Source organism: Rosa rugosa, chromosome 2, assembly GCF_958449725.1.
Source record: "Rosa rugosa chromosome 2, drRosRugo1.1, whole genome shotgun sequence".
Taxonomy (NCBI): Eukaryota; Viridiplantae; Streptophyta; class Magnoliopsida; order Rosales; family Rosaceae; genus Rosa; species Rosa rugosa.
The window spans coordinates 55,993,101-56,017,477 of NC_084821.1; the positions used below are offsets into that span (position 1 = coordinate 55,993,101).

At 40.2% G+C, this 24,377-nt stretch overlaps 2 long non-coding RNA genes across 3 annotated transcripts; both read left to right on the forward strand.

Annotated features, from left to right (window-relative positions):
- The first annotated feature begins 2,218 nt into the window (after nucleotides 1–2,218).
- Nucleotides 2,219–5,250, forward strand: LOC133733481 (uncharacterized). 2 transcript variants are annotated; one of them, XR_009857731.1, is made up of 4 exons: nucleotides 2,219–2,349; nucleotides 3,113–4,461; nucleotides 4,642–4,780; nucleotides 4,926–5,250. It is a non-coding gene; the product is annotated as an uncharacterized LOC133733481 (long non-coding RNA). The 2 variants fall into 2 exon arrangements; XR_009857730.1 differs by lacking the exon at nucleotides 2,219–2,349 and having other exon boundaries at nucleotides 2,411–4,461; nucleotides 4,926–5,249.
- A 1,881-nt stretch (nucleotides 5,251–7,131) lies between these two features.
- On the forward strand, nucleotides 7,132–8,711 carry LOC133734528 (uncharacterized). Its single transcript, XR_009858384.1, has 4 exons — nucleotides 7,132–7,463; nucleotides 7,569–7,711; nucleotides 8,490–8,570; nucleotides 8,663–8,711. It is a non-coding gene; the product is annotated as an uncharacterized LOC133734528 (long non-coding RNA).
- Nucleotides 8,712–24,377: the final 15,666 nt, after the last annotated feature.

A 24,377-nucleotide genomic window follows, 5' to 3' on the forward strand; every position in this document is an offset into this window, starting at 1 on the left:
TTCTCTAGATAATTTGAGGAATCCAACTATTGATCCAGGCATCAAACCATCAAAGTATTAGAATCCTAGCATGCATACTAAGTAGATCTCCGAAGCATACAAACATAGAATTCATCAATGAGAAATCGGTAAACAAAACCTCAACTTTATTAATTGAAAACAAACCGAAAATCAAAGCATGTTATGGATCATGCATGTCTAGGGGCTTCAACAGCTCCCTAGCTACTGGAAATTTAGTTACACATAATAGGAATCAAAAACACAAAGGAGTTCATGAAAAAGGAAGACAACAAAAATCAGAAATTGGGAAAAATACGATCAATGATCGATCTTTGAGAAGCAGTGATCGATCGTCTTGCTTCTTCTTCTTCTTCTTTTTCTTCTTTGGTGTGTCTCTGGTTCTTTTTTATGTGATATATGGTCTGTATGTGGTTGGTCACTCCTATTTATAAAACATGGAAGGAGGCCCCTTTATGTAGGAGTTGCAAGTTCAAGGGCACTCTTGCAATTAGACCAAGTTTGTTTACTTGTTCCATTTGAATTTCTCTTCTTAGGCTGAATTCTTTGACTTGTAGATCCTTTACAGCTGATATAAAGCATGCTAACAGCTCATATAAAACGTATACAACTCAGCAAAGGATCCCCAAGAAGCCTCAAAACAATCTGCCAAGAGATAAGGAAGGTGACTCACTTATCTGCCTCACTTATGATTGCCTTTTTAGCCCTTCTTTTAACTAGGTTTCATTTCAGCTTTGAATGTGATTTTCAGCAAGATAACAGCCTTGATGTTGACCTTTAAGAGTGTGCAAAATTCTTCTAAAAATCCCCTCAACTTGCTGCCCAAAAGCAGCCTTGAAAAGCTTTCAAGATAAGGTATGTCAGAAATTTCCAGATTTTCCTTATCTTCTGGTCAAATTTATGGGCTTGTACACCGACCTTTTAGCTATCTTTCTGAACGTTTCTTAGGCCTATAATGCCATATGGCATCATTTATTGACGTCCAAACAATAACCTTCCAAAAGACTTTCCAATAAAGTCTCCAAAAGACAGCTCCAAAATGCTTCATAGATAAGACTGAAGGTGGAAAGCTGATCAAGATGCCTACTTTGTGCAACGTTTCTGACTTCATCCTTGACTATTATGACCACTTGATTTGGCTTTATTGTAGTGAAAGATCTGGTTTTCAAATATAGTCAAGAAATGCTGCCATGGTGCACTCAAAATATCTTCAAAATGGGGTCCAAATATAGAAGAAAATAAGGCAGATTCCAGTTTTCATATTTTGCTTCTCAGCAACTGTTTTGAACGAATTTTTCCACAAGCTTCCCTTCTTGTTTCTGACCACATAAATGGTTGTCCTTCATCTTTTGCATCAGTATTATACATCCAAGCCTTAACTTGCCACAATTGAGCTCCTATTTTTCCATGGTTGATCCACAAACCTCCTAAGAAAATAACAAAGTTAGTTTGATCTTTTTAACGAAATAACTAAGCAAAAGTGTAAAGGATTAAACTATAAATTCGTCGCATTTTATGCTCCTATCATCTTTGAAACCCAGTTTTCTAGTTAGAGCGCTGATATGCTCCTTCTGTGCTAGGGTTTCCGCCAGAAAAATAATACTTGGTTTGCGGGCTTGAACAATATCAATTAGGGCTCGTTGAGATTCGAAGTTTACGATCCCACGACAATTCCATACTAGGATGTTTCCTTGATGCATGATCGAAGGTTAACGACAGCGCCAGCAAGGCGTTGATACAGGCGGCGCAGCAGACGTCGCTTAGGGTTTTCTCCCACTCTAGAATTTTTCCTCTACAAGAAAGGTTTTCTTATGTCTTAAGGAGTTTAGGTTGATAACATCTAAAAGAAAGTTTTGTCGGGTGCCTTCTTCTTTGGAAAAATAGTTTCAACAGTGGTCCTAATTATTGAGATGATATATGATTGGAGAAGCACATTGTCTCTAGTATGACGGTCGAACAACTAGGTTTGGCTGATCGTCCATCCAATCTATTTATGTGTTAAATAAAATGAGTGGGAGTTATATTCGAGTTTTTGCATTGAAGAGAGTGATGATTTTGGTATAATTATTATTATTCTTAGTTGTAATTGGCAGGACAAATGTTAAAAAAAAAAAAAACAAAACAAAAAAAACAAAAATTCGGGTAAATTTTTGTGTTCATTCAGTATTTCAGTGTGATGCCAGTTGTGACGCTTTCACGAAATAGCCAAAATTTCCATCTCCCACATTTTCCATTATCAAAACAGAGAACCTCTCTCCTCTTTGCAAAACCCTAATCTCCTTTGAATTGCAATTTCTAGGTTGACTTGTGCAACAATTTCATTCTAACAAGGTCAGCTCTCTCCTTCTCCCTATCTCTCCCTCTCCTTGTGCCATACTGTATATATAGCAGTAGCTCTAAGGAGACAAATTTGCCCAGTGTTTTTTCACTTTGGAATTGAAATACTTAGTGGGTACTCTTAATTGAAGCTAATTTTGGTCTGATAATGGTTGTGAATTCGTCTATTGGGTTTCTTCCTGCTAAATTATATTTCTTTTATCAAACCCAACATTGCATCAATTGGATAAAGCTCAATGGAGAGGGTCAACGTTGCCCCATGAATTTTTCCAAGGTTTTCACTTTCATGTATCAGGAAAGACTGCATTTTTAGATGTTATTCCTATAGAATTGAAGCTGTTCTAGTGCTTGGAAGGCTCCAATTGATGCTGTAGTTTTGAAATCTGTATTTCATTTTCTTCTACATTTCACCACATTCTTACGTTTGTTCTAAGTTTAGATTTCACTGAGGCATGTTGGATATCACTTGAATTTTCTGACTTTTGAGCTTAGTATTATCTTTACATGCATATATAAAGATAGATGCTTTGATATTTAAAAGAAGAAACGAGTTGCGTTTTAGGTTCATACAATACCAACTGAACTCAATTATGATTCTTTAAATGGTCTGTATCTTTCGATATTCCTAGTGTGTGGGAATTCCTCTCATTAAGAAAAACGAAAGAAAGATAGATTGATGATTGATGATGCTTCTTTTTGTTGTTTCTCTTGTGTTTGTTTTTGTTATATGATGTATGTCAGTTTGTAATCTATGAAGTTGATTGGATAATACCTCTGTTCAAGATGGGGTAGGGAGTATTCCAAAGGAATTTATGGCAGGTAGTGGCCTGCCATCTCTCGGTCGTGTGAAGCTAGCTGATCTCGTACCTTCTGAAGGCCTTCCATCAGATTCTTACAAACTATCTGTTTCAACTTTACATTGGCGCAGTATTCCGCTGCCATTATTCAATTTTCAGTGAGTGATGGAGCTCTTTTAAGGTCCTGTTTAAGTTCTGCTCGCCTCTACTTCCATCAAAGAGCATCATACCCAGCTCCCGACATTGTTCATACCAATGACCCAGCTCGCCATTTTCTGAAATACTTGCCAATGTTCCATTAAGAAATCGGGAAATATCTTCCTCAGTATTGTCCGTCTGCTGTCATGCAACACCATCATTTCAAGGAGCACAACATCGCAACAAGTCCATTTCTGTCCAATTGTGAGGGTGAAAAGGTTGTACTCTAATTTTTGCTACGGTCAACCCCGTGGCCTTCCCATTGTGAGGGTGAAAAGGTGTGGAATCTCCTTGTTGTATGCCCGAGATGTTAGAAAATTACTTGGAAGCATGGATGAAGATGTAGAACACAACGAAGTTAGAGAAGAAGATATCATTTGAAATATCAGAACAAATGCTATTTTATGAGGTATGTCTGACGCTCGCATTGATAGCTTTATTTTACACTTTCATGGCTCTGCTCTGCATATCCTCAGAAGTCAGAACCTACCCATATATATCCGAAATGTCCAAAACAAGTTGACTTCTCCTGTACTAGTTTGCCACGTAAAATCTTGTATTTTGTTTTAGATCTTGATCATTAAGAATACTATAGTAATAAGCTTCTTAACAGCTCAGTTCTTTCCCGGCTGGTGTTAACTCAAGATGGGCTTGTGTGGCGCTACACATGGATTGATAGAACCCAAAGTTGGTTCCTGTATATGACTGACAATTTTGCACTTTTTGGTGCACATGGTGCCTGTAATTTTGAGAACTCCCCAGTATGTAGCTGTTTAAAATGTTCTGTACCAAAGCTTCCAAAAGATACGGACACAATGGATTGGTCAAATGTGTGTGTCAGAAAGACTCCGCTAGATTGTGACGGCAACAAGTTTCAGAAGTACTCTGGGGTCAATTTTTCCAAACACAGAACCATCCTGGTTTAACGAATGTTTGAGCCTTAAGGAATGAGAGATGGCGCGCATGAAGAACTGTTCCTGCTCAGCTTATTCAAATTTGTATATTATTGGAGGAACTGGTTGCTTGATGTGGTTTGGGGACCTGATTGACATTAGAAATCTCACTCAAAATGGGTAAGATATTTACATGAGGATGGCAGCATCTGTACAAGGTATGGACTCATCTTCAACATAAAAGTTGGTTATTAAACAACAATGTTTTACACAATTAGCATATTTATCCTTAAGTTTGTCTAAAAAATCAAGTAATATTGCTCATTGGATGATAGACAGAAGACATTAGTAACATTACATTGTCTTTTTCTTTCATCTCCTCAATTTTCTACTTTCAGATCCTGAAGACTATACAAAGATCAATGTTAAACCGGCTGGATGCAATGTGTAGAAAAGGAGGATCATAAGCTGTATTGTGCTACTCCTGGGCCTAGCCCTCTGGCTATATATTTGAGAGAAGCAAACGTCGAAAAGATGGTAAGTTGTTCCTAATACTCTGCTGATACTCTGTTTTCCTAGTTGGATCAGCTCTTTATAGGTCGTAGATCCATTATACCTTGACTTCACTTTATGGTAAAATATTAGCTCACCTGAGATGTCTAATCATTTCACTCCTTTGCAGGAAAAGTGGGGAACATCAAGAAGGAAGATCTGGAATTACCATTGTCTGACTTGGCTACTATTGTCGACAGAAACAGCTGTTCAAACCACAAAAAGCTTGTAGGAGGAGGTTTCGGATGTGTCTTTAAGATGCCTTCCGGCCTACATGGCGCCCATATAGTTTTAGTCATAACATGGACTGTTGAATACAATTGGCGATCTAAGGATATTCATCCTTTTATGGCAGGAGCTTATTTAGCCATGGTGGAATCCTAATGCTTTTTGTGCATGAAGCATCCTTTTGTACAACAGTTCCGAGATGTATCCCAGAGAATGAGATCGAGAATTCTCGGTAAGTCTTCTGGCCTTGAGTGTAACGCAAGTACATTAAAAAATTTGCACTTCTCTTTATAGCCAATTAATTGAAGACATGTGTCATAAGGCTTAAGTTCACGCAACTTTTTTTTTTTTTTGACGTTTTAGGGCCCGGGACTGGCACAATCTATATTTGTTTTGGACTGGGTTTTGCAAAAACTTACAAATTTTTTTTAAAAGCCCAGACCGTTCGGTTCGGGTTGGGCCAATTTGTCGGGCTTTCGGGCTAAATGCCATTCTCGATTTATCACTTGGTGCATTGGGGTGCCCATGCCTAAGAATAGACCTCTTGGGAATTTGGTTTGATATATGTTTTAGGACCAATCACTTTGGGATCATGACCGTTACAAGAGTTGATAATTATCTGGAATAAGGTTGATGTTTTTCAAGCGGCTTATTGATAAAGAGTTGCTTCTATTTGTTTGCTAGAAAATGACATTCTGTTGGCACCACAATTGTGTGAATGATTAATGGGAGGTTGGTTAATGATTTTTCCATAGAAGACACAAAGTTGTTTCTTATTTATAAACTTACTAAAAATAGCGAGCTTAAAACAACTTTGTAATGAGTTGCATTTACTTGATACAGTTTCGGGATTCTTATCATTTTTTTTATTCCAAATACATGGTACGCTGTAGCTCGTTCAAACGGCTATTGAATCTAATGAAATCAATATCTTAACAAAAAAAAAAAAATTAGACTACTAAAAATAGTGAAAGGGTGCAATTGTGCCGGCTACATCTAAGTTGTACATAGAAATTGGACTTGAATTAATTTTTTTTTTTTAAATTTTACGACCTTGTATTGCTATTCCTAAATATATGTATATATTCACCAAATAACTATTCCTGTTATTTCTTTCCCAGTCTGGTCTGTGATTTCCTAATCCCACTATAAGGACCTCTCTATTCAAGTCGAGATTGACGAATGTATGAAGAGTACTGCTGCATCATCACATGCCTGGTCATATTTAGCGTCTTCTCCCTCTTTTTATTAGGACTTTAGATGAGTTCAATCTACAACCCCGTAGCCTCGAGTCTCAACATTCACGTCACTCATGCCTCGCTCACCGAGTTCAGCTACTTCACTAACTTCAGTAGTAACAAAACCCTAAACTATAACCTTGCCCTTGATCGAGGATCACTCTTCAAAATCCAAACACGTATTACGACGTCCATTATGATCATTTCGAATCAATAGAGTTCACAGCTTATGAAAATGCCAGAGATTCTGTAGGGTGACGTATATGAACTCGTTTTATCAAGGGAGAAAGGTAAACTCAAGTCTTTTGACACTTTTATTTTAAGGGCAACATGAGTTATTCGATGTCAAACCTCCGAAAGCATTAGTAGTGCAACAGAAGGACGACTGTATTTGTGATGCTACCGATGTTGAAGTCTTGAAGATATCGTCGTCAAGATCAATCTTCGAAACAAGTACACGGCCACAGGGAGCAGCGTTCACTACAACAAAATCAGTCTTTTACGGCACACATTTTACGGCGCACATTTTACGTGTGTCGTAAAAGACTGTTATTTACGGCGCACGTATCATGTGTGCTGTCAGAATGTGTTTATTCAGGTCATTCACGGCGTGCAACTTATGTGTGTCGTAAATTTAGTTATCTATTAACGGCGTGCACAAATATGTGTGCCATAAATGAGTTTTTTCACTCGTCTTTTACGACATACATTTCAAGCATGTCGTAAATGAGAATCAAATTTTTTTGTAAATGAGTTTTTTCACTTGTCTTTTACGACATACATTTCAAGCATGTCGTAAATGAGAATCAATTTTTTTTTTTTTTATAGAAGTATATTACATTTTTCTTATTGAAAAAAGAAAAACAAAAAGAGGGATCTGGTTTCAATTCTCTACGTTACGTTATCATTTCAATCACTTCTTCTTCAAGTTCTCACCGTTCTCTCACTTCGTCGAGCTCACTTCGTCTTCACCGTTCTGGCGCCAAAACCACATCTATTTCCCGCTCAAGTTCTCAAGGACCAGTCTCTCTCTGCATCTTCGATTTCCTGCATCGTCGGCTCTGGATCAAGTTCAAAGACGACTCCGTCTTCGCTCTCTACACTCCCTTCTTCGTCGGCCTCGCCTCCGCCACTCTCGACTCTCACACCTTCCGCCATTTCGTCGCTCAGGACCTCCATTTCCTCAAAGCCTTTGCTCAAGCGTAAGCAGATTTTCGATCAAATTCGTTTGAACCTTTTCGTTTCTTGCTCTACTCGTCGATCACTGAATCTTTGATTTTCCGGTTTTTTTTTTTTTTTTTTTTCAGGTACGAATTGGCGGAGGATTGCGCCGACGACGACGACGACAAGGCCGGCATACGCGCTTTGAGGAAGCGCGTTCTCCAGAGGCTTCAATTGCACGATAAACAGGGGTTTGCACGATAAGTGTAGGCTTCAATTTTCAATCCGAGTAATTAATCAATCTTTAATTGGAAATTCTTGTTGACTTGTGTTTGTTCGTTTGGCTAATGTGATGCAATGTATTCTAATTAACTGGTTATGTGCTTGCTAAGCTAAGAATTTGTGGAAATTCACGTAATTAATCTCTCTCCTGCATTTTGTTGATTCAGCTCGTTTTGAATTTCTTGTTGATTTTGTGGTTCGATGAGGGTTTGATTGTGTGGAATGATTTTAGAACTAAGTGAGGAAATTTATGTCTCCGAGTTTTGGTTTTCTGTTTCTATTTTGTAGTTAATTGAGGAAATTTAAGCTGAAAATTCATTTTCAAGTTGAAGTTGTTTTTGAGTGTTGTGCATTTCTGGGTTTGGAAATGGTTAGAGTTCTGGAGGAAGGTTCATGTATGCCTGTTCACAATTTCGTGCACTCCTTTTCAATCTGAGTTTTGTTACAGGCCAATCTGAGTTAGTGAGTTGTGCATACCATCTGTTTGATAAAAGTCCTGAGAGAGATGACAAGAATTTATTTGCAAAAGAGTGTTTGATAATTTATTTTGCTCTCTGACTTTCACAGTTTGTATGTGACTTTCACAGCTTTCATAGTTGTTGGGCTAAGTTATGTTAACTTATACCTTTTATGATGACAGTATCTATAGTTTAGGAATGATATATATTATGTTATCTTGTTATGTATGTTCTTGTAAGTTTTATACCATACTGTCTGTTTCTAAGATGCTATTTATACTCTGGATATGTCGATTTGATTTATCTGGTTGATGTATTCTTTGGCAGGTTTTGACGTGCAGTTCCTAGATCAAGTCTAGAAGACCTTACCTTCAGCTCAGGATGTCCAGCAGGCTAATGGAAGAAGATGTAAGTTATACTGCTCTTTAGTTAAATTAGTGCATTTTTATTATGTTTCTCATTGCTTTCTGAAAGCCTAACTTTGCTTATGTTTGATGCAGTGGTGGTCTTTTCCCAGAAGGAATTGAGATTGCCAAGATTTGGTAAGCTTGTTTGGACCCAAAATAAGTATTTTGGCCTGACAAGGCACGTCTTGGAGAAATTGAGCCAATGTCAGTGGCTCAAGCTATATATTGTCGAGAAGTTCGAAATATATATTTAGAGGCTAAAACAAGCCTACTATGGAAGCATGGAAGCATGAAAAGTCAACTTTAGCACATTTTCCTACTTCGGCTAGGAGAAACCGAGCTAAACAAGGAAGGAGGGGCGGCCGCCTGACCAAATGAACTTGAAATGAGCTGAAACTCTGCAGATCCATTCTAGACAGCCCAAGGATCATTTCTTATGAAGAGTGCCAGAGATATTTTTGAGTGGAAGGCCTTCAAACAATCAGTCCAATTTTCTACAGAAGCAAAACTCGAAAACTGGACCTGTAAGAGGTCCAGCAGCATTTCCAGCCCAACCACATGGAATAAAACTCTGAAAATTTGTCAGGATGATCTACACTCATAGTGGAACATTTTTTATGAAGAAGTCGAAGGCTCATTCTGAAGTCTTGTTGGAGAAATAATTGAAGGAATAAAGGGGCAGAAACTGACCTAAAACCAGCTCAATATTCACATGTTCATGTTTCCTACCCACATGAAGAAAGCTAGATGCTTTTCTTCTTTTCCTTGGATATATTTTTCAAGACAATCTCTTTAATAGATCATCATCACTTCCATGTTTCTACACCTTCATGCGTTGCTTTCATTTCATCATTTCTCTATCTTTTCCATATTTTACAAATCACTTTCATACTCCACTTTCATTATTTTTCTTCCACTCATCATTTCACTCTTCTTTTTTTTCCCTATATAAACACCTTCTCCTCTCATTCTAAAACACACATTCACATTCAACAACAACATCTCTAAGATGATCTAAGTTCTCTCTAGAGCAAACCTCTCTAAGAGCAACTCCTCTCCCTCTCTTTCTCTTTCTCTTACCGGTGATCACACTCCTAGTCCTAGTCTTCTCAGAAGCCGACTTTCAGTGCCACCAAACCCTCTGTCAACGTGCTTCGGTCCTAGTCTCCTCGGGAGCCGACGGTAGTGCCGCGACCACAACGGTTACAGAACCAGCCAAGCAAGGGTAACGCCCTAGCAACCCAGCCAAGCTAAAGTCACGCTTTAGCAAGATCTCAACATTTCCCGGTGATGTCGCTCTGCTCGATCTGCAATATTGAGTATCGATTGTGTTAACAAGAAGAAACTTCAGCAAAGTCCTCACCACGAGGCAGAAAGAATCCCCATGACGAGGTTGGTGCTCTCCTCGTCTACAATCGCTTGAAAAGAAGTCAGGTCAAGGGACATCCCCGACGACCGCACCCGAACGGTGCTGGCACGCCCGCGCAGAAAAGAGACTGTTGACCAGCTGCATCAAAATTGGAGCCAAACATTTTGGCACGCCCGGTGGGACAAGGTTAGAATTTTTTTTCTTTTCTTGAAGACATTCAACCACCGGGCTTCAAAACAAACATTTTGGCACGCCCAGTGGGACAATGTTAGAATTTTTTTTCTTTTCTTGAAGACATTCAACCACCGGGCTTCAAAACAAACATTTTGGCACATCCGGTTGGACTAAACTAGAGTCTTTTTGTGTTCACCATCATTGGGATGCCAGAGGAAAATCTTTACCAAAAGAAATTCCTGAAGTCATGGCGACGATAGAAGGCTATGTGCCCATTCCCATTCCGGAGAATGCGAGCATAGAGGAGCGACTTGCTATCTTTCAACAGAACACTGCTTCGTATTATGCGAATTTGAAAAAGGTCCTGGCGGCGCAGCAGAAGAGGATGGATGAACTTTTCCAATCAGCCCAACAAGATTCGTGGCAGACTTGGGAGCAGCTGGCCGACGTGACCCAACTAGCCCAAGAAAACCACCAGCAGTCGATGAATGTCGTTGCGACCCAGCACAAACAGACCTCATCGGAGTTCGCGACCTTGCGCAAAGAAGGTTCCAGCTTGGCTACTCAAGTCAGTTCGCATCAAGACAAATTGGAACATCAAGAAGCTGCTCGCGAAGAGGTCATTTCTGAGACTAACTTGCCTATAGGTGGCAATTAACCTAAGGGTCTCACTGGTGAGTCACAGCCTTACACAGAGGCTGTGCATGGAGAAGGTCATCTTAATTATCAATTAAGTTGTGGTCTACAGAAGCCAATCTGTGGCTTTATTAATCAATTCAACTTGAAGTTCTTCATATATTCTTCAAGGCCAAGCGGTGGCTTTGATATATGTGGAGGGCACATTTACAACCCACGTTGCATGAATGGCCAGAACAATTATTCTAGTGGCCAAGTTGTCCTTCGCAACTGTAAATTTGAGTATCATCAATACAAGTTAACTCTTGTTTACAATTATCCAGTAAGTGAAGCTCTTGATGTGGAGAATTCAGACCAGCAAGTGGTCGTCTATAATGACCAATCTGTGGCTAATCCTGAACACACCATGTTCTATGACATGGTAGTTGGCGACAAAGCCGATCTTGGAACATCTTCATCTTCAAAAGTGCAATTGAAGATCATGTTTCGCCAACCAACAAAGATACTTGGGGGGCAAGATTACTCCTCCTACGAGCCAAATTTTTCCCAAGTTTTCGATGAGAAGTATCTTTGTTCTTTTCCTACAAGCTCTCACAGGAGGGATTTTTACCCTACAAATTTTGATACATCGGAGCGTGGAATGAAGCATAGATGGCCTCCCCCATGGTCTTCTAGAGGTTAGCCAAACGTGTCGCTGCTAGCTCCTTGTTTTTTTGTTAATTTCCTATCAGTTTTCAGTTGTTTTTTACCTTTATTTTCATAGTTTTTTTTTTAAAAAAAAAAAAAATTTGAATTTGGTAAGGGGTTGTGAATCATAACGGAATAGGTGAAGTCTCTTTTGTTAATATTGGCCTAAACTCCTTATTGGTGCCTAGTTCAGGTCCCTTAAGGTTAAGGGCGGCTTTTATTAACACTTGTTGAACTGTCTTCACACTTATGACCTTTCTCATCTTAGTAAGTATAGCCTATGTGAAATGGTGTCTAGAAAGGGGACAACGTTCATGACAGGTTCTTGAATCCAGAAGTGCGTGCAAATGGGCCTAAACCACTATGTGGGAGTAGCTCATGCCAAAATGGATTCTGCCTCTCTTGTTCGCCCTCCCCCACCTGGCCATTTCAGTAAGGTTGCCCAAAGGATTTGAAAGAAAATTTGTGTCTAGGCGACTATACTTGGGCCGCATGTCTAAACCTTGATTCACATTGTCTTATTGAATTCAACTACTTATATAAAAAAAAAATTAGTGCAATCCATAATTACTAAGGAGTCAAAACACTGAGGGATTAATTTATTAGCCAGTCTATTCGCATAAAACATGGGGGACAATTCTAGTGTTCCTATACTTGCGAAGCCCATTCATGAAGGCCTGTTTTTGAGGCCCATAATCGTTTTCTTCACTATGCCTAGCAACACTAGGGGGGCAACACTATACAATACTAAGCCCATTTAGCCTAAAGTTAAAAAAAAAAAATTAAAAAAAAAAAAAAATAGGTTGAATTTCGTTAACTTTGTTTTAGGTTTTATATTCATATTTCAGTTTTTGTTTATCTTTTTTCTTTATTTCGTTGGTTGTTTGTTTATTATTAGAGTCAAAATGAATTTTGGGTAAATATATTCTTCATCATAGGGCGCATCCAATGGGATGTGAGGTCTAGTTTGGATACGAGAAGTGCTGACAAAGGGTCTCGTCCCCTGTCAATCAATCGTTCCTCTCTTCACCTGGTCATGTTCCAAAGGAGTTACCGAAAGGAGAAGAGAAATATCCCCAAGTCCAAAACGTTTTTTCTTGTATGTTGCGTGTTGTTCTTGTTTTTATTTTGAGTCTTAGGATGCCATTTCAACTGTCTATGATGAGTTTATATCTCCAGAATTATGGCTAAAATATAAAAAATAAAAATAAAAAAGTCATAAATACAACTCTTAGGGGGCAATTCTAAGTGTTCCTACACTCGCAAAGCTACTAAGCCGAGTCAGCGGCTGCAGAAACTTTTTCCAGCTTTGCCCTCGCAGGAAAGGCTGAGCTCAAGGGAAATGTGAGAGCCACCACCGTGACCGCCACCTCCATCGGAAGTAGTCTTCATGTTGCCAAAGATGTCCTCACCATGCATGGGGAACAGAGGAAGGGTTTCAATCTCCATGTTCATAGATCCATAACCACCATAGTTCCCCATCTGCCCGTTAAAAGCAATCACACCAGCTGAAGAAGCAGAAGCAGATGCAGAATATTCGAAGTTAATATACTGATCCTCAGGTTTCCAATTGGTAACATTGTCATCACCAACAAGCCCTGATCTTTGCATGGGCACATGAACATCCGAAGTGGACCTCTTCTTCCGCTTCTCCCGAGCCCTTTGGTTCACGAACCAAAAATAGACGTTCTTGAACTCGATCTTGCCGTACCATTTCAGCTGGAGACAGATCCTCTGAATCTGCTCTATAGTTGGGGACCTAACTCCCTTATTGTAGAAAAGCTCATTGAGGATTCTTATCTGATCTGTAGTGGGATTCCACCTGTTCCGCCCCCGCAGCATGTTAGCACTACTCCCGGCTGCTTTGTTGCTTCCTCCATCCTCGGTTGGTTGCTGGGTTTGTGGTTCCATTGGTGAAGGGTTGAGAGAATGCGAGAATTGAAGAATGGTGATGACAAGTAATTAAGAAAGATTGCTGTTAGAATTATTGGGAAGGACTGAAGATCTGTGAGAGAATGACTGAAATTGACAGAGAGATGTTCGTAAAAAAGGAAGGGTATTGTTGAGGATCTGAAACTCAGAGGAAGGTTTTTTTTGGCGTGAACGTTCCCATCCCCATAATGCACCTATTTATAGGAACAGGGCATGCAAATCTCCACCCTTGGACGGACAGTCTCGGAAAAGCATTTCCACCTGCTGGACAGTCAAAGAGGAGTCAAATCGATGTCAGTAAATCGAGATTAGTGATTCCAAATCTCGGGAAAAAAGGGACTAGCAGCATGTGAGGAGCGGTTTTTGAGGAGTTAGCTATTATTAAAGGATTAATAGCATGTGGGGAAATGGAACGGTTTTCGAGGAGGTAACTGTTCTTTTCACGAGATTATTTTTCACGACTGTTGTTTTTCAACGAGTGATTAGTGCCTTAAATCTCGGAAAAGAAGGAATTATTGGCGCTAAGAGTTTTGAGTTGGGAGCCAGCAAGTGGATCCAAAAGATACATATGTCCTCAAAAACCTCGCCGCGAGGCTCTTTTTGATGCGGAGCATATTTTAAAAGTTCATATTATTTTCAATATACAACTATGGGGGCCTATATTTGGGGCCTTGCGAGACACGTTGACTCAGCTTCTCACGGATATTTGAATATCAGGATAAGATAATATTATTGTATTCATAAAGTGGCTTTGCGGCCAAAAGCAGTACATTCATTACAAAGCCAAAAGTGGCTAGAATACAAAACAGGAATCTTCCGATATCTTCTGAATCTTTTCTCAAGTGGAAGCAGCTATGGAATCCAACGTCGGGTTGAGCCGCGCCATTATCCCAAGGAGGGGCAGATTTCAGGGAAGGAAAAAGAGGAGTAACGGAGCCCCCGCGCCCCTTTACATGGAAGCGGTAGAGGAATACAACATAAGCTTGGCCAACACCATTATTCATGAGAAGGGGAGAATCCAGTGAAAGAAAATGGAGCCTCCAAGCCCCCTCAATTGGAAGCAGCTATGGAATCCAACGTCGGGTTGAGCCGCGCCATTATCCCAAGGAGGGGCAGACTTCAGGGAAGGAAAAAGAGGAGTAACGGAGCCCCCGCGCCCCCTTTACATGGAAGCGGTAGAGGAATACAACATAGGCTTGGCCAACACCATTATTCATGAGAAGGGGAGACTCCAGTGAAAGAAAATGGAGCCTCCAAGCCCCCTCAATTGGAAGCAGCTATGGAATCCAACGCCGGGTTGAGCCGCGCCATTATCTCCTGGAGGGGCAGAGAGTGAAGGAACCGAATATCAGCTTGAGTCTCTGCACCCCTTCTAGCCTTGGTAACCACCATTAGCTGGACGTGAAGTACAGGAACAGCCATTCTGTAGCTTGAACCCATTCCTTCAAAGAGTCCATCCCTTCTCATCCCTCCAAGATTCTATCAAGAAGAGAAAGGGGGAGAAGGAGGTGAGAAACAAAGCCTCTTCCATCTGGAGGGCACAACACGGGCCGGGTCCAGAAGGAAGGAAACAGAGGAGGAAAGATGAACCACAGAGTGGCCTTCTTCCCTCTCCCCGTTTCGCTCCGCGTATGAGATTTTCTCAAAAAATGATCTTACATGACCGGAGATCCCACACTTGGAGCCCCCTCGTGTTTCTAAACCAATCTGAAGCCTGGCATTTTTGTTGCAGAACTCCAGAAGGACGAAACAAGGGGTTGCCTAAGATTACGCCATGAGGCCTAACCCAGGCTTAAGATTACGCCATAAAGCCTAAAATTTAGAGGCTAAAGGTCATTTCATGAGGGGAAGATTTGTGAAGAAGGAGAAAAAGAAGCAAGGATTGAAAGGCCATTTCTCGAATATTTCAGAAAAGTTGTTGTGAGTATTCCCTTCCTGAAATACAACTATTTATAGGGACTTCAGGCAAATCCCCACCCTTGGATGAAGCTCTATGTCAAAACCGATGTCAATAAATCGAGATTAGTGATTCCAAATCTCGGGAAAAAAGGGATTAGCAGCATGTGAGGAGCGGTTTTTGAGGAGTTAGCTATTATTAGAGGATTAATAGCATGTGGGGAAACCGAACGGTTTTCAAGGATGTAACTGTTCTTTTCACAAGATTATTTTTTCACGACTGTTGTTTTTCAACGAGTGATTAATGCCTTAAATCTCGGAAAAGAAGGGATTAACAGTACGTGTGAGGAGACCGAACGGTTTTCGAGGGGGCCTACAGAGATTGGCCCGCAAAGCTCAATTTCAAGCAAAGTTCCTCCACGCGGAGTTCCGCCACAATGGCACCAGCTTCGACCTGAGTGGCCCATTCTCTGGCACGGGCCAGGTTGCGGCCCATTTCTTCAGAAGCAGCCAAAGGTTCATCGAGTTGGGCTTCTTTTGCAGCAGTTGCATTCTCAACAGAGAGCTAGCAAACAAGGCAGATACTTGCTGCTATACACATGGCGAAGCTACCACCAAGGAAGAGAAGGATCCTCATTCGCGATCAAAAGTAGTCTCCTTCGCATGGGGGGGCACGCTAAAGTTCTGATCTCCTACAACCTGCCCAAGTTTCGCCAGATCCATGGGGGGCAATAAAGTTGGCAAAGGAAGCGTCAGTTCATGACAAAGACAATTCAGTAGAGGCATTCAAGCTTTATGGCCTATTTAGAGGCCTATATGGAATCAGTCAAGTATTATCAGTCAAGCCAATACAAGTGGCTTTGGAGCAAAAACATTATAAGAGTAGTGTTGATTCAAGACCTCTTCAGTCAAGACGAAGACCTTTTGACTTCGAGGTCTGGGGGGCAATGTTTGGACCCAAAATAAGTATTTTGGCCTGACAAGGCACGTCTTGGAGAAATTGAGCCAATGTCAGTGGCTCAAGCTATATATTGTCGAGAAGTTCGAAATATATATTTAGAGGCTAAAGCAAGCCTACTATGGAAGCATGGAAGCATGAAAAGTCAACTTTAGCACATTTTCCTACTTCGGCTAGGAGAAACCGAGCTAAACAAGGAAGGAGGGGCGGCCGCCTGACCAACTGAACTTGAAATGAGCTGAAACTCTGCAGATCCATTCTAGACAGCACAAGGATCATTTCTTATGAAGAGTGCCAGAGATATTTTTGAGTGGAAGGCCTTCAAACAATCAGTCCAATTTTCTACAGAAGCAAAACTCGAAAACTGGACCTGTAAGAGGTCCAGCAGCATTTCCAGCCCAACCACATGGAATAAAGCTCTGAAAATTTGTCAGGATGATCTACACTCATAGTGGAACATTTTTTATGAAGAAGTCGAAGGCTCATTCTGAAGTCTTGTTGGAGAAATAATTGAAGGAATAAAGGGGCAGAAACTGACCTAAAACCAGCTCAATATTCACATGTTCATGTTTCCTACCCACATGAAGAAAGCTAGATGCTTTTCTTCTTTTCCTTGGATATATTTTTCAAGACAATCTCTTTAATAGATCATCATCACTTCCATGTTTCTACACCTTCATGCTTTGCTTTCATTTCATCATTTCTCTATCTTTTCCATATTTTACAAATCACTTTCATACTCCACTTTCATTATTTTTCTTCCACTCATCATTTCACTTTTTTTTTTTTTCCCTATATAAACACCTTCTCCTCTCATTCTAAAACACACATTCACATTCAACAACAACATCTCTAAGATGATCTAAGTTCTCTCTAGAGCAAACCTCTCTAAGAGCAACTCCTCTCCCTCTCTTTCTCTTTCTCTTACCGGTGATCACACTCCTAGTCCTAGTCTTCTCAGAAGCCGACTTTCAGTGCCACCAAACCCTCTGTCAACGTGCTTCGGTCCTAGTCTCCTCGGGAGCCGACGGTAGTGCCGCGACCACAACGGTTACAGAACCAGCCAAGCAAGGGTAACACCCTAGCAACCCAGCCAAGCTAAAGTCACGCTTTAGCAAGATCTCAACATTTCCCGGTGATGTCGCTCTGCTCGATCTCCAATATTGAGTATCGATTGTGTTAACAAGAAGAAACTTCAGCAAAGTCCTCACCACGAGGCAGAAAGAATCCCCATGACGAGGTTGGTGCTCTCCTTGTCTACAATCGCTTGAAAAGAAGTCAGGTCAAGGGACATCCCCGACGATCGCACCCGAACGGTGCTGGCACGCCCGCGCAGAAAAGAGACTGTTGACCAGCTGCAGCAAAATTGGAGACAAACAAAGCTAAATTGCGGAAATCTTATATTGCATGCCTTAAGTTTATTGTTCATTGTGGCTTTCTTCAGTATTGCACATTTTCTTTGATTTGATAAGGAACAATAATGTTTAACTACTGAGTATCATCTTGACAAAAAACAATAATTTCTTGTCGAAGAAAAAAGTTTGCAAGGTTAAAATATACAAATGTAATAATGGTTAAGCAACTTATTAGAGTTGAAAAACCTGTAGTTCTGATTGTCTGATTGTATTTACTTTCGAAAGACAGTCTCAAAGTCTGAGCACTGAATAAGCAGAACAGTTGAGCATGTTGCCCTGGTACGACCAACATGTCCCTCATTAACTCTACAAATCAAGATTTATGATGTTACCCATTTAGTATTCTCTTTTGTTTGTTGTTCATTGCTTAGATTTTCTCTCTCATGTTCTCTTTTCTATGGAGTTCCAGTCATGGGTTAGGTTGTGAACCCATTCTGCTGTTAATACTGAACGTAATATTAGGTCAAATATCAGTGACAACTTTACATGTAGGAATTTATAATGATGGTAGTGTTCAAAGATATCTTTAATGCCAGGTCATGTCTGTTGGTTTATCTTTTTTATGTTTGAGCCTTGTTTCTTTGTACTCAGAGGTTTACTCAGCTGGCAAATCATAAGAAATCTACTATGTGTAGTTCAGTTCTAATTTTCTTTAGATAATATCTGGGAGATCTAGAGGTAGATAACTATTCTAGTGCTCAAATTTTTTATTAATTTGTTTTTAATGTTTTCTTTAACATGTTTGCAGAAAATATAGTGATATATGCAAATTCAATACCAAGTTGGAGAATGTGGTGATTTGTTGCATGCATCTTCTGAGATTTCTTTAGGTGAACAAGGGTACTGCTAGTGCAAGTGAAATATTAGTGTCAAAAGTCACCATGAGTAGGACTGCAGCCACTTTAGCTTGGAATCTAACAATATAGGTCTTTTAGGGTATTTTAAATGTGTTCTTATTGATTGATTATTATATGAGTCTAGTTATACTTAATTTCCCACTGCTCTTTCTTTAACTATTGATAGTGTGATGCATTGGATTATTATGTGAAATTTTACTTTCCCACTGCTATGCAATTTCTTTAACTAAGGGGTCTGGTTGTGGTTTGTTGATCTTTCTGTTTCGGTCCGCAATATCTGTTCTTGCTTTGTTTGTCTGCACAAAAAAGTTTGAGATGATGAATGAATTTTTTTTTAATTTGTGCACTTAAGAAACTGTGGCCGGATTTTCGTTTTGTTGAAATATGATTTATTGTGATTAAGAAACTTTTGTCTATTGTGATTTTGTAATTTGTAATGAAATTTTGTGATTGAGATTTCACGGTTTTGCAGTTTTCTAAGGTTGAATTCAGTTCACAAGGCTCTCAAATCTGGTTTGAATTGCTTGAGATAGGTTTTGAAATCCGGTTTCCTTCATAAAAGGTATGGGTTTGAATTGGAGATATATCATTTGTGTTTATTTACTTAACGTACAGTACAGTTGTGAATAGCATGGAATTTTTTTTTTTTATCTGTATTTTTTGGGCTGATTTGATGAATCAATGTATTCAAATTTAGTGGACAAAACCCATATATTTAGTTGCTGCAGAAAGGAGGGGTAGCCAACCAAGTTGGATCTGTCTAATTTGATTTGATTAGATTAGATTGAGTAGCTACGTGGTATATAAATGGACCCAAATAATTACTGTTCTAAGTAGTATGACTTATTAATCAAAACACATAAATTTGTTTGTAATATGGGAATTTGTTTGTGATATGGTTTCCGTGTGTACTATGCAGTAGATAGTTTCTTCTAAAGACAAGCCCCAAGGAAATCATAGACCAGCCATCATGGAAAAAGAATGGACCAAATATGAAAGGTTAAATTTTAAAATCCTAAACTCTAATTGAATGTAAAGAACATAAACTGTAGATACTAAGTTATTTTTTTTTCCCTTTCTTTTGTCTAGAAACACAGTTATATATAAACAAGGAGCAAGGAAGTTCGTTGATAATGTCCAAACGAGTATGGGGAATCCAGAAAGGATTCGTTGTCCTTGTAGCAATTGTATAAGTTTCAAACGCCACAACTTTAATGTAGTATATGACCACCTGATTTGCTATGGGATAGATCCTCTTTATAGTAGGTGGACATGGCATGGGGATGAGCCAACATTACCAGATGAAAATGTTGAAATGCCTGAAACATATAGAATGTTTCAGGATGCACTTTTTGAAGATAATGATGCATTTTCTGAAGAATGTTGATGGAACTAATGTCATTGTCATTGTTTTTGTTTATATGTTCGAATGTTGATGGAACTAATGTCATTGTCATTGTTTTGGGTGACTTGTGAGTTCAAATGCTTGTCGAATGTGTTTTGTTGGGTTAGTTGACACAATTTCGGAACCACATTTGTATGATTTTTGGGGTGTTTGGAGGTTCATAACAGATTCATGATGTTGAGTTTGGATATGGTGAGAGAGTGCTTACTGTTTGAGTTGCATAAAAATGATGCACAATAGGGAGTGAGGTGGCTCACTTAGGCAGACCCTATGTAAAGATTTGATCTCTGCGAGTGATTTAGACCGGAACAACTCTTGGGTGTCATAGTTATACTCTAGGTCAATTGGCATAATATGCAGATTGGTTAGTTTCTTAGTTGTGACGACTTATGGCATAATCCCAACTTCCAAGTAGCTTGGAATTTTCATTCTCTTTGTTTTGATAGTTTCCGATTCTACTGATTTTGCTTTGTAGTTTTTTTTTTTTTTTTTTTTTTTTTTTTTAAGGGTTTGGAACCCAGCCGAGCTGGGAGGCTCAGCCCCACGCCCGGATCTAAATATTAAATAAGAAAAGCAGCAGGGGGGGACATAACAGCCTGTACCCCGAGCTAATTACACAGGGATCAAGCAGCAGAAAAAGAGAGAACAAGTTGGAACTCCAGAAAGAAGCCCAGGAAAACCTTACCCCGAGCCATACAGAGAGAAACAAGTGAGAGGGGAGGGCAAGAAGCAAGACAGAACCCCTCCAAAACCCCCCAAAAAACAGAAAGAGGAACCTGCTAGAAGAAAAGAACTTACAAAAGAAGGAGACAAAAAGCTAGATCTAAGATAGTCGATAACTAGAGCGTGAATTGAAATCATGACTATACTGAGTATTGATGAAAGAAGGGATAGAAGCCCACCAGACAGCTCCTTCATTCGAAGCACCATAGTTGGCTAGCGTATCTGCAACAGTATTGCCTTCTCTATAAATATGAGACACCTGAAGGTTTAGATGTTTAGCTTGAAGCAAACAATTGTACCAGCGAGTTTTGAGTCTCCAAGGAATAAGATTTGGGGCACGGAAATAGTGTAGAACAAGCATGGAGTCAGTTTCCAACCAAATGTGAGTCCAACGCCTAACCCAAGCCACCTGAATGGCTTCAATAACAGCGAGAACCTCAGCATCAATGGCACTAGGGACATTAACTCTAGCCGAGAAAGCTCCAATAAAAGTTCCAGATGCATTTCTAAAGATTCCGCCAAATCCAGCCCTGGAAGCGTCACGGAAGGACCCATCGGTGTTCACTTTCAGCCAATGATCAGGAGGAGCTAACCAGGTCACTGGTTTAAAAGACTGCGCAGTGCGCCTCAGAGGAGAAATTTCCAGCAAGAGAAAAATTGGAAGAGCAGAAGTCGAGTTTGTGTGAGGCTTGAAAACTAATTAGGCAGCTTCCTTCATAATTAAAGTGAATCTCCGAATGAATCCCCCAAAATGAAAAATGCTGTTATTGTGTCTAATACAATTACGCTCAGTCCAAATAAGCCAAAGCAAGCTGCAGACAACTAATCTCCACATAATTTTCGAAGCAGGAGAAAGGCGCTGAAGCACCTCGGTCGAAAACAAGTAGTCCAGCCCTTGGGCCTGCCAAGGAGGGAGACGAAAAAGAGAGAAGATCCAAGCCCAAATCGCTTTGATAACAACACATTCCAGAAATAAATGTGTAAGGGTTTCAGTGCTTACAAGGCAGAAGGAGCATTGTGAGCAAAGGAGCACACCAATTTTCTGTAGATAGCAGTCGGTCTTTGCTCGCCTATTAAAAACTTGCCAAGCCACTAGGCTCATCCTTGGCTGAATTGACTTGTGCCAGATAAGATTACCCCAACCAACAGACTCACCATGAGGAGATAAAAACCTGTAGGCATCTCTAGCCGAGAGCGAACCAGAGGTAGTATGAGGCCAGACTGCTTGATCTGGTTGATCATCCAAGGGGATAGCAGTATCAAGAATAATTGTCGAGGCTTCCTTGAATAAAGAAGAGAAGGTAGGAGGTAACACCCATTCTTTATCGACAATAAACTTACTAACCTGATCATTTAGAAAAGGCAAGAAATCAGGGTCCAAATTGTACATTGTGCATAGAGGCAAACCGCACCAATTGTCTTTCCAGAAGGACAAGTTCTCCCCATTACCAATCAGCCAGCGAATATTAGAAATGATAAGGGGCCATTGCTTCTTTAAGCCAGTCCAGACTGATGACTTTTTATAATAGGAGCATGGAGCCAATCCAGCTTTCAAGAATCTACACTTGAGAAATGTAGCAGATGGAGATAAACCTTCCACAACCTCCCAGCAACGCTTAAGAAGAAGAGCTTTATTCAGATGGAAAATATTTTTTAACCCAAGACCTCCCTGATCAATTGGGGAGCAGCATTTGGACCAGGCGATAAGGTTTGAACCCTTTTTTAACGGGTCACCTGTCCAGAAAAAATTCCGAGTCCAACCTTGAACCTTGAGGAGCAAAGCACGAGGCCACTCATATACCTGGAAGCTATAGATGAGAAGACTTTGAATGGTGGCAGAAATAAGCTGAAGCCTTGCTGCTTGAGAAAGCTGGAGGCCTTTCCAAGATGAAAGTTTACACCTAATCTTATCAGCAATTGGTCTGAAATGTGTAGCTTTAGGTTGACCTTGAAACACCGGCACTCCAAGATAATTGAAGGGCAATGTGCCCTTACGAATCCCTAGGAGACGTTGGATAATAATTTCTCTAGTCCGAGCATGTTTACCCAGAAAAACCGAAGATTTTGCTTTGTTGATAACTTGGCCAGAGTTAAGGGCATATTCATCCAGGAAACGCATTAAGGCACGAATGCCACGGGAGCTTCCTTGCATAAAAATCATAACATCATCTGCAAACAAAACATGCGAGGGGGGAGTTACTTTACCTGAACAGGCAATCCGGCTAAGCTTTCCCCTATCAACCAGATTAGTCAAGCCACGACTGAGAACCTCCTCTGCAATGCAAAATAAGAGAGGAGACAAAGGGTCACCCTGCCTTACACCCCTAGAACAAGTGAAGAACCCACAATGCTGACCATTCACCAACACAGAAAGATAAGCAGATCTGAGGATGCTATGAACCCAATTAATGAAAATAGGGTCGAAACCAAAAGACTTTAGAACCCTAAGCAGAAATTCCCAGTCCATGGTATCAAAAGCCTTACTGATATCTAATTTTAAGGCAATGTTACCAGTTTTGCAGTGGTTGTCTAACAAATTTATACATTCAGAGGTAAGAATAATAGGGTCAGCAATAGACCTCCCTGTGATAAAAGCGCTTTGATTTGGGGAGATGATTCTGGCTGCAATTGGAGCGAGGCGTGTGGCCATAATCTTGGTGATAATTTTGAAAGCAAAATTAGCAAGAGCAATAGGCCTGAAATCAGTAGCACAATCGGCTTCTGGTTTCTTTGGAATCAAGATTATTGTTTGGACCCAAAATGAGCATTTTGGCCTGACAAGGCACGTCTTGGAGAAATTGAGCCAATGTCAGTGGCTCAAGCTATATATTGTCGACAAGTTCGAAATATATATTTAGAGGCTAAATAAAGCCTACTATGGAAGCATGAAAAGTCAACTTTAGCACATTTTCCTATTTCGGCTAGGAGAAACCGAGCTAAACAAGGAAGGAGGGGTGGCAGACTGACCAAATGAACTCGAAATGAGCTGAAACTCTGCAGATCCATTCTAGACAGCCCAAGAATCATTTCTTATGAAGAGTGCCAAAGCCCGTTCGGAGTGGAAGGCCTTCAAACAATCCGTCCAATTCTCTGCAGAAGCAAAACTGGAAAACTGGACCTGTAAGAGGTCCAGCAGCATTTCCGGCCCAACCACATGGAAGAAAGCTCTGAAATTTGGTCAGCATGATCTAGATTCATAGTGGAACATTTCGTATGAAGAAGTCATGATCAAAATCTGAATGCTTGGTGGAGATATAGCTGCAGCAAAATTGGTGCAGTAAGTGCTTAAACCTAACATTCCATTAGTGTTTAAGTGCTTGAACCTAACAATTCCATAAACTCATAAGTGCTCCATAAACTCATAAGTGCTCCATCATGATCCCATTAAGTGCTCCATTATGATTTGTTTAAATGCCAAATAGTGTTGCTTGGAAGCCTATAAATAGAGGCTACAACATAGAACAATAGACTCATTCACACAATTCAACAACATCTCTAAGATGATCTAAGTTCTCTCTAGAGCAAACCTCTCTAAGAGCAACTCCTCTCCTTCTCTTTCTCTTATCGGTGATCACACTCTAAGTCCTAGTCTCCTCAAGAGCTGACTATCAGTGCCACCAAACCCTCTGTCAACGTACTTCGGTCCTAGTCTCCTCAGGAGCCGATTGTAGTACCGCGACCACAACGGTTACGGAACTAGCCAAGCAAGGGTAACGCCCTCGCAACCCAGCGAAGCTAAAGTCACGCTTTAGCAAG